Genomic DNA, 10,283 nt, shown 5'->3' with positions numbered 1-10,283 from the left:
GAGGGCTGCCCCCTCCCCCACCCCCGCGAACACCTGGCCGCGGTTACCTGGGGGGCCGCGACTCTCCGCAGCCCATTGGCCGGCCCCACGCCGCCCTTGCCGTTGGCCGCAGGGAGCTGCCCGAGCCCCGGCGCCCGCGCCGCGCCCTCCGCGGGGCCCAAGCCGTTCTCGCGGGGGCCTTCATCCGGCGCCGGGAAGAGCCCGCAGCGGCGCTGGAAGCGGGCGACAAGCTGGGAATCCTGCAGCCTCCTCAGCAGCTCGGCCATGGTGCTCCCGGGGCCGCGCGCCAACGCCGCCGCGCCGATGCCCTCGGCTCGCACTGTCCCCGCCGCTCGGGCACTCGCGGGGCCGGGCACTCGGGGCGAGGGCGGGCGGGGCCCGGGGCGCCAGCCAACAGGTGCGCCGCTCGGGTCCTAGCGCCGCCCCGCGCCAGTGCGCGGGCGCCCAGGTGACCGCCTCCACCTTTCGCGGGGCACGTCCGCCCTCCTTGCCCTCCCCGCGGGCTCGGAAGGGCTCGGGCGGGCCCTGGCGTCCGGCCGGCTCGCAACAGGGCGGAGGCGCACAGGTGTCTAAACCTCGCCTCTCTTTGTGCCACCGCGCCCCCAGTCCCTTCGGGCTGGCGCTGAGGTGCCACCTAATGGGGGAGCGGCCGAGCACGTGTAGACCTGCGGGAGTCCTTCCTGCCTGCACGGGCTGGTCCCGGAGTGACCCCACTTTCACTCTTGAGCCCAAGGTGAAGTCGGATTTCTTTCCGGCTTCCCGCATTCAGGGGTCTACTCCTGTCTTTCTCTGCCTGCTTCCTGGAAGAGGAAGATCCCCAAGTTCTTTCCAAACTGTGATGCAGCGTCTTCCCGAAGCCCGACCTCCTCGACCTTGCTCAAGAACCGAGGAGGTTGAAAGTGTTCCCTGAATCATCCTGTGAGTCCTTGCGCCTCCTCTTGTGATTTAGCAATTGGGGAACATTTTCGACGGGTGTGGAGGAAACGCTACTCTTTCTCAGTTTTCTGCATTGGGAAAGATGATGCTGCCCCTCCCTTCTACTTCTTTTTTCTGCTCTGCCTCTAATTACGAAAGGGCACTGGAGAGGGTCAACAAGATCGTTCACGACCTGCAGACCCTAAGGGAACCAGGTGAAGGGTGGGGAGGAGGATTTGACAGCTCACCGCACCCCTGCCTGCTTTAAGGATCTCAGCAGGAGAGGAGCAAAGGAAACGTCCTGCGGGTCACCTTGGTTTTCCTCCCTCCTTCCTGAATCTCCAAGGAGGGCTGAGATTCCCCCACGAGGGCCTCTGCACTTCCTCACAAGGAGTGAGAGGCACAATCAAATTAGGCCAGGCTGATCAGCCTGCAACAAAAGTGCAATCCTAGCCCGGTCTTCAGTTGACAGCAGGAGGCTGCATACTACTGGGGCCCATGCAAAGCCTGAGTATTTGGTTGCACAAATGACTGTGAACAAACACCTGCCACTTTCCTGTTTATCCAGTTGTCCTCTTGGATCAGGAAGTCCTTAGCATGTATCTTTCAAGTTTGGTTTGGTCTCCCTCATGCCTTAGTTTCTGCTCTCCTTCCCAATCCTGATGGAGAGCAAGACCAAGGTGACAAAGAAAGCAATGGCACTTGGGAGATACTTAGTTTACAGAAGCAGCACGGGGCTGCTGTCACAATCCAGCAGTGTGACACATGGAGATGTCCAGTCCTGGAAGCAGAAGGCTCCTCTCCCCAGTGTCCAGGTCATTTACAGCCCCTGGGACCAAACCCCATAGTTTGGTTTTAAAAGCTAAAGTTGGACTAGTGCAGGACGTGTTCTTTTTATGTGTAAAAGAAATCAGTTCCCCCATGAAGACATGTGAGTGGTGTATCTCTGAAATTTAATGTTTTGATTTTCCTTTCTTTCAATTAGAAAAAAGAAGGAAAGCAAGCATGGTATATGTAACATAAGGCCAAAGAATTGCACATTCAGATAATGTAATTTATCTCCTCGGAGGACCCAGTAATGGCTCCAGCCTCCAGTGACTGGTGATGTCACGGTGTGCCTCGGGTTTTTTCCTGTGATAAAATAATGATCTGCGCTTCTTGTCTTATAAGGCTATTGTGAGAAATCTTTAGATAAGCTCTATAAAGCAACCTGGTGACATGGCTGTAGCATTCTGTGTTGTGTCGGAGCCATTCAATTTAGGAAGGAATCTTCGGGAGGATTTGGCTCTGAACATCTCAAGTGAGACTGAAAAGGCAGTGACTTATGGCAGTGATCCGTATGCTTCCCCCAGTCCTCTCTTCTAGGGCACAGGCTGACATTCTGAACATAAACTTCCCAAACAATCTAACAAAAATCAACGTCCTCGAGAAGTGGTAGGACTGCTCTAGCATACCATTTAGTGGAGAAGGTACATGGTAGCCTGAAGTCATGCATGTAAATAAATAAAGTTGAGGCAGGAAAAATAACCTTCAGTTGTTTCAACAGTTTAACACTAGTCATGCCTGGAAGAAACAGATTTTGCTGGGTCCCCTCCCCCCACCCCCAGGGCAGAAATCCAGGTATTTGTGCTTTGCTTAATTGTGTATCTATAATAATTACTAAGTGACATATTTTAAAGGAACAGGGATGGATGTATTCATTAAAGGTTAAGCTGCTGTAACAAAGAGCCCCAAGATCTAGTGGTTTAAAGAGCACAGTTTTTTATTTCCCTGTCACGTCAGAGTTCCAAGGTGAGAAGTCTGGGTTAGTGGGCGGCTCTGCTCCATGACAGTACCCAATAACTCAGAGTCTTTTCACCTTGACCGCCCCACCCCCCGGGGATCAAGCCCAAGGTCACTGTCCTCTTCTGCATGATTGAAGCTGAGTTATGGGCACATCTGAAATCCGTGAGAGTCCTGAGCAGTAGCCTGTGTTCCATTAGTAAGAACACAGTCACATGGCCCAAGACAGGCTTGCAAATGTCATCTCTAGCAGGAGAACCTATGTCCAGCTTCAGCTATATTTCTGTGAAAGCGGGAAGGACAGATTTTTGGTGGACGTTCAGGTAAGGAAATCAAACCAATGTTGGTTTGAAAGTTGTAAAATCTAAATCTACGTTATAATTCAACCCATCATCTGCCCAATTTTATCTAGGCAGTCTGTCTTTAACTCGACACATTCTAAATACTCATGTGCAGATACAATTTTTTAAAAAAGAAAGCGCTAAAAATAAGTAAATTCAAAGGGAAACCTGTCTTCTCTTTGTGGAATCGAAATGAGGAAATTAAAACAAAATGTCAAAATGCCTTTTAAATGAAAAACTTTGGTATTAATTGCATCATTGCATTTTAAATTCTGATTTAGAGTTCTCTCTCTACAGAGCAGGTAACTGTACACATTTCAACTAAACTATTCAGTTTTCAACTTGGCAATATTTCCTAGATCAAGGCAGATATCCAGGGTTGGGATTCTGTATTGGTTACCTATTGCTGCGTAACAAATTATCCCACAAATAGTGGCTTAAAATAGCAACGTTTAGTATCTTGAAGTTTCTGTGGGTTAGGAATCCAGGAGCATCTTAACTGGTTCCTCTGGCTCTGGGTTCCTCACAAAGTTGCAGTCACCTCAAGGCTCAGCTGAAGGTAGACCAGCTTCCAAAATCACGTAAGTGGTAGTTGGCAGATTTTCATTCTTTGTGGGCCATTGGCCAGAGGCCACCCTCTCTTCCTTGCCATACAGGTCTCTCCATGGGACAGCTCCCAACCCAGCAGTTACCTTCATCAAACAGAGAATCAGAGACAGAGAGAATCAGAGCAAGACAAAGTAGCCATCTTTTATGCTCTGTTATTGGAGGTCCCACCCCAATACTTTTTTTTTAAGATTTTTTTATTTATTTATGTGACAGAGAGACAGCCAGCGAGAGAGGGAACACAGCAGGGGGAGTGGGAGAGGAAGAAGCAGGCTCCCAGCAGAGGAGCCCGATGTGGGACTCGATCCCGGAATGCCAGGATCACGCCCTGAGCTGAAGGCAGACGCTTTTAATGACTGCGCTACCTAGGCGCCCCCACCCCAATACTTTTGTCACAGTCTACTTATTAGAAGCCAGTCTGTAGGTCCAGCCTACATTCAAAGGGAGAGGGAATAAGACAAGAGCATGAATAGTAGAATGGAGGGATTACTGGGAGCCATTTTGAAGCTGCCTACTACAGGTTCTCACAGCTACACTAACTTCTAACTTCATCTCTACAATATCTGTTTCTCGTCCCAAACAAATATGATACATAGCCTTGGCCCCAAAGAGCTTCCATCTGTTGCAGAAATAAGATTCACATGCACACAAAAAAAATGTGCAATGACATGAGAACAAAGGTTTAATGGAGGACCTAGGGCATCGGAAGACCAATTTCTAGTAAAAAACTACATGTACCATAGCTGTAATTCCCAAATCTGGGATCAGAATTGCCTTACAAATCTCCCAGTTACAGATACCTTAAAGACAACTGAAAAACAATTGAAGGCAGAAATTATTAAGTTGGAAAAGAGAAAAACAATGAAGCTGATAAATAAATCCAAAAACAGTCTTTGGAAAAAATTAACAAAATTGAAAAACCACTAGTATGACAAAGAAAGAATAAAAGGAAAAAAGACAAAAGCTTAAAATTATAAATGTTAAGGAAAAAAATCATCAAAAGCAGAGGATATTTTTTTAAGTCTTTAGAGGGTATTCCCATGCCCTTGTGCAAACAGATCCAAAAATGCAGATGAAATAGATAATTTTTTTAGAAAGAAACAACTTACCTAAAATTGGCTCCAGTAAAGAATGTCTAACAGAGCAATTATCACAGACCTAGATAAAGGGGTTCAAATTCTCCCCCATAAAAAGCACTTAGCCTAGGTAGTTTCAAGGGGAAATTCTACCCAACCTTTAAAGAATGGATAATCTCAATGCTACTTATTCCAGAAGAAAGAATTTTTCAAAATTCCTGTTATTAAAGCCATTATGATATTGATCTCAAAACCAAAATACCATCAAAAGGAAAACAACAGAATACTCTCACTTGTGACTAGGGTTCAAAATCTTCAGATATCAACAGCTGAAATCCAGCCGTCCATTTAAAAAAGAATGTATTGTGGCTAAGTGTGATTGGTTCCAGTCATAACATGAACAATTGTCACTAAGAACAACAACAACAACAAATCCATCAATATTACCCATCACATTAATAGTGCTAAGGAGAAAAGTCATATTATATGTTATATGGGTTGAATTGTGTCTCCCCTCCAAAAAGATATGTTAAGGTCCTAGCACCCAGTACCTCAGAATGGGACCTTATTTGGAAATAGGGTCACAGCAGGTGTAGTTAGTTAAGATGAGGTCGTCCTGGAGTAGCGTGGGCCCCTGATCTAACGTGATGTGTGTGCTTCTAGGAAGGCTGCCCTGTGAAGACAGACACACAGGGAGAAGGATGAAGGCAGAGACTGGAGTCACGCAGCTGTAAGGGATGCCAAAGATGGCTGGCAAACCACCAGAAACAGCAAGAGGCAAGGAGGGACTCCCCAGAGGGGTTTGGGAAGGAGCCTGGCCCTGCTGACACCCCGATCTCAGGTTCCCACCTCCAGAACTGTGAGTTAACGAATTCTACTGTTTAAAGCCACCCAGTTTGCCGTACTTTGCGACAGAACCCTGGGAAACTCGGATAGGCTCGTTTGGACACATGCAGAAAAGTCATGTGACAAAAGTCAACACACATTCTTGTCAAAAGCCCTCAATAAAACAGAAATGGCTGTCGTGTCTGGGGTCAGTGAGCACTTGTGTTTGGTTGGAGGGGAGAGTTTCCAGATTGTGTAATGGAGTGACGTGAGGAAGAGAAACTGTGTCCTGATGTAAGCAGGGAGCCCCGAATGGCAGGTTATAAAGTTTGTGGTAGATGTTTGAGGTCATGAAAAGCCATTGATAAACTAACTAAGAACCTGAGAAAAGCTGTGTTTCCACACCACGACTGGGGAGGCTGGCTGTCGGATGAATGGTACCTGGGGGCAGGGAGACACTGGGGATAAGGAGTTTCTTTACAGGACCCTTTCAATAATTCAGATTTCTTAAAGGACTTTCTCAAGTGGAATTTTACTTCATTGCATAGACAAGCAAATGTGAATCGACTGTTTGTTTCTTTTTTTTTTAAATACAAATGGTCACATTCTTTACATAATGTTCTTGGTCTTGCTTTCCTTACTTATGATATAATTAGAGATTGTTCATATCAGTGGAAGAGACGTTCTATTTTACCAGTCATCCACTGACGAACATTTGGGGTGCTTCCAGACAATGCTGTTCTTGACTTGAATGTCACGTTCAGGCAGCTCTGGTCCAGCTTTGGCCAAGGTGCCATCAGAGCTGATTCTGGTCTTGGAGTACCTTTGGGAGCCACAGGATGACTGTGGTGGGTAGGAAAGGGACCAAACCTGGTCTGGAAAACCTGTCCAACTCAAGGTGAACTGGGTGTATTCCCAGAGGGGTAGAGAATCCCAGTAAAGGCAGTTATAGGACGACTGCTGGCCTTGTCTACTGAGGTTATTGTAGTGAGAGCTACGTTATTAACACAGATAATGGTAGCCTCCATTGGTTGACTAAGTACTGTGTTAGTTTCCCAGGGCTGCTGTGACAAAGGACCACTACCTCGATCGCTTAGGACAATAAAAATTTAGGGGCGCCTGGGTGGCTCAGTCATTAAGCATCTGCCTTTGGCTCAGGGTGTGATCCCAGAGTCCTGGGATCGAGCCCCACATCAGGCTCCTCCGCTGGGAGCCTGCTTCTTCCTCTCCCACTCCCTGCTTGTGTTCCCTCTCTCACTGGCTGTCTCTATCTCTGTTGAATAAATAAATAAAATCTTAAAAAAAAAAAAAGGCAATAAAAATTTATCCTCTCCCAGTTCTGGAGGCCAGAAGTCCAAAATCAAGGTGTGGGCAGGGTTGTTTCCTTCTTGGAGGCTCACGGAGAGGATCTGCGGCTTGCCTCTCTCCTTGTTTCTGGTGATTGCTGGCAATCCTTGGCGGCCCTTGGCTTGTGGGTGTATCGGTCCAGTCTCTTCCTCTGTTGTCACATGGGGTTCTCCCTGTGTGACAGTATGTATGTTTACTAAGATCAGACACTGTTCCAGGCTGGGGGTTACATAAGTTTAAAAAACAACACCAACAGAGCCCTTGGATCATGAAACTTGTATTTCGGTAGGGAGCACAGCTAATAAGAAATCAAGTAACGTGTAGTTTTAGGGAATGGCAAGTGTTGTGGTGAGGACCCAGGTGCTCAGAGGGGAAGACATATTTAGGTAAGATGGTTACCTCTGGGAAGGGGTATTTGTGTAAAGACCTGAAGGAAAAGAAGGAGCCTGCCCTACTAAGATCAGACAGGGCCATGTAGGCTGTCATAAGGAGTAATACTCCCACTTTACAGACGAGAGACCGAGGCTCAGAGAGAAAAAACATGCCCAAAGCTCACAACTGATAATTGGCAGAAGGAGGATTCAGTGCAGGCCTATGTGAGTCCAAAGCATACTCTCTCTGTCACTACGTTAGCATGCTAGCCTCAGAATTTGTCTTTACTCTTTGTGTTTGTATTAGAAAGCGTTCCCAGTGTGAACTAAGTGCTCAACAGATACTCATTCAGTGAATGGTGAGCTAGACTAGGAGTAAAATCTCACCGTTTCTAGAGCTTTCAGAGCTTACAACTCATTTTGAAATTGTTGCAGGTAAATTCTACAACCCTGAGAGGCAAGTGGGTTTCTCTCCATTTTATGTGAAGCTCTGAGATGTGATTTTCCCCAGAATTACAAAATGTATTAGATACTTTTTGCAGGGTCTGCGGGCAGGCTGGCTCCCCGTGGGAAGGTGGAGGAATGAATGGGAGGGGAGGCTGGCAGTCACGTGTGAGCCACGTGACCTGCACACACACACACACACACACACACACACACACACGCCGAGCCAGAGTTGGCTGGCCTTGGGCAGGACACTGGACCTCACCGGGGTTCACCAAATGCTTCCTCTTTGGGAATTTGGATTCTGAGACCCCAGGCAGCATCTGTTGAACGAAAGAGAAGAAAACTTAGAAACCAGAGCTTACAACACGGAGCCCACACCTCCGCCTTGTGCTGGTGAGGAGGAAATGAGGCAGGTGTGCAGGGGAGCAGGCAAGGCGAGCAAACCACCCAAGGCAGTTCTCTGGGGCCTGGTCCAGTCATTGTGAGGTCCTTTCCTGTGCTGCCTGCGAATCCCTGGTATCAGATTCCCCATTTCTATTACTTGAGGCCTGAAGAGGCCTACCTCAGACATCCAGGGATTGGCAGAACACGGAAACTGAGGCTCTCGGACTCAGACTTGAGCATTTTCCCACCTTTCAGGCAGAGCATCCCCAAGGCCCCACCCATCCTCTTGCTGCTGGAGGCTGCTTCTTGCTGCCGTGGAAACCACCTGACCACCGTGCCCTGCCTCCCTAAACCCCCACCCCGCCCCAGCCCCCTGGGGTGTTGGAGAGAGGGCTGGCTGGGCTTCCTAAGAGATTCTGGAATTCAGTGAATCTATTGATAATATTTCACCTCATAATGAATCAAATTGCTTCCCAGTTTTTGCTGGAAATCTAGTCACTTTATATGGGTAACGCATTCTGAGATCCAAGCAAACTTTTGGCACACTACCCTTTCAGAATTTGCAAACTGCTATATATGAATTTGATTGCTGGCAGGGTTTCTTCAATGCTAATGTATATCTCTGCATGCACATTATGTAAAGTACCTGAGGGTTAGTAACCTCAGCAGACCAGAGACCTATCCCTTGTTGATAAATGGACCCAAGCCCTGGGCTCCGTGGGCTACCCAGTTCACCGACATTTTGAACCTTTAAGCACAGAACCCATCTCGTGTTGTTTGCAGTGCTACTCTTTCCTTCTAACTAATGAAAACCATTTTTTTTTCAGTTTGGACACTTTCAATAAGTCATCAAATATAAATTCTCTTGGGGGGAAAAAAAAAACCCTTTCGGGCTGGGAGAAATTTCAGCTTAAAATCTTGCTTTGAAAGAAAACAGTTACAGGTGATGTTCCTGCAAACAGGGGAGCAGAAAGAAGGCAAACAGTAGGAAGAACGGCTAGGGACTTGGATGTGCCCCGCAGCAGACATTTGAGGAATGGTCCCATGCACATGCTGTCATAAGCATGAATATTGGTTAAGAGTTTGATTTCAGCCAGGACTTCTTGGTTTGATTCCAGGTGAATCAAACCATATCATAAAAAATACTTTTTTTTTCTAATAAGTTTTGATGGATTTTGAGCACTTTATGAGGAACAGCGTAAAGTTTCACACGCTATACCTAAGTCAGAATCCGAAGGAAGGGAGAGATCTCCCATATCAAGCAGGTGTCAGTCCTTCCCTTCGTTTGGCTTCTGTTTCGATAAAATACATCAAAACATCGAATAAAAAAAGTGAATAATATCTTTCAATTCCATCAGGCTTGCATTGGGGTTGGTGAAGCACACGTACTGAGTGTACGACGTAAGACAAAAAAAAATGTATTTGACTCTTCACAAGTGGTATATTAAGGAATGGTCATTTTTATTCCTAAAGAACATTCCTTATGAATATCACTCATTGTTGAGTCATTTCCAATAACCAGTTTCCTGGATATTTTTATAATATGATTCAATGTACAAATTCAGCTAACGTGACGCTTTCTAAGGCTGTGCTTATTACATAGCTCTGGGGAGAACTATCCCACTTGGTTATCAAAATTTTAAAGCCTCTAAAGAAGCTTCCGAATCTAAGGAAAGCATTTTTAGTTATACTTCATGCATGTATTCATGAATCATCTACAAGCTTTATAAGAGTTGGTTGGAAAATGTCACAGATATGCACCTCCAACACTGTGTCTAATAAACAAAGCGGGTCCCAGAATAATATGGAACAGTATGTGTAGCATTTTGCTCTTTACCTCTAATATATTAAAATACACAAAATACATATGTGTATGTGTGCATGGGCTTGTGTGTGCACACACAAAAGAACAGAAAAAGATCCGGGATAAAAACTCCCACTTGCTAATGTCTACCTCCTGGCATTGGAGAGGAGCAAACAGGAACGTTCTGTTTTCACTCTATGCGCTTGGGATTTCTTTCAGTTTTTCACAGCCAGGCATTACTCTTGCGATTTAAAAAGATTTGTTTTTCTTTTAAAACTTCCAACTGGGGCGCCTGGGTGGCTCAGTCTGTTAAGCATTTGCCTTCGGCTCAGGTCATGATCTCAGGGTCCTGGGATTGAGTCCCCCCCCCCTCCCCGCCCCCTCC

The sequence above is a fragment of the Ailuropoda melanoleuca genome, chromosome 2 (genome assembly GCF_002007445.2).
Source record: "Ailuropoda melanoleuca isolate Jingjing chromosome 2, ASM200744v2, whole genome shotgun sequence".
NCBI classification, from domain to species: Eukaryota; Metazoa; Chordata; class Mammalia; order Carnivora; family Ursidae; genus Ailuropoda; species Ailuropoda melanoleuca.
This window is presented reverse-complemented; position numbering follows the sequence as displayed.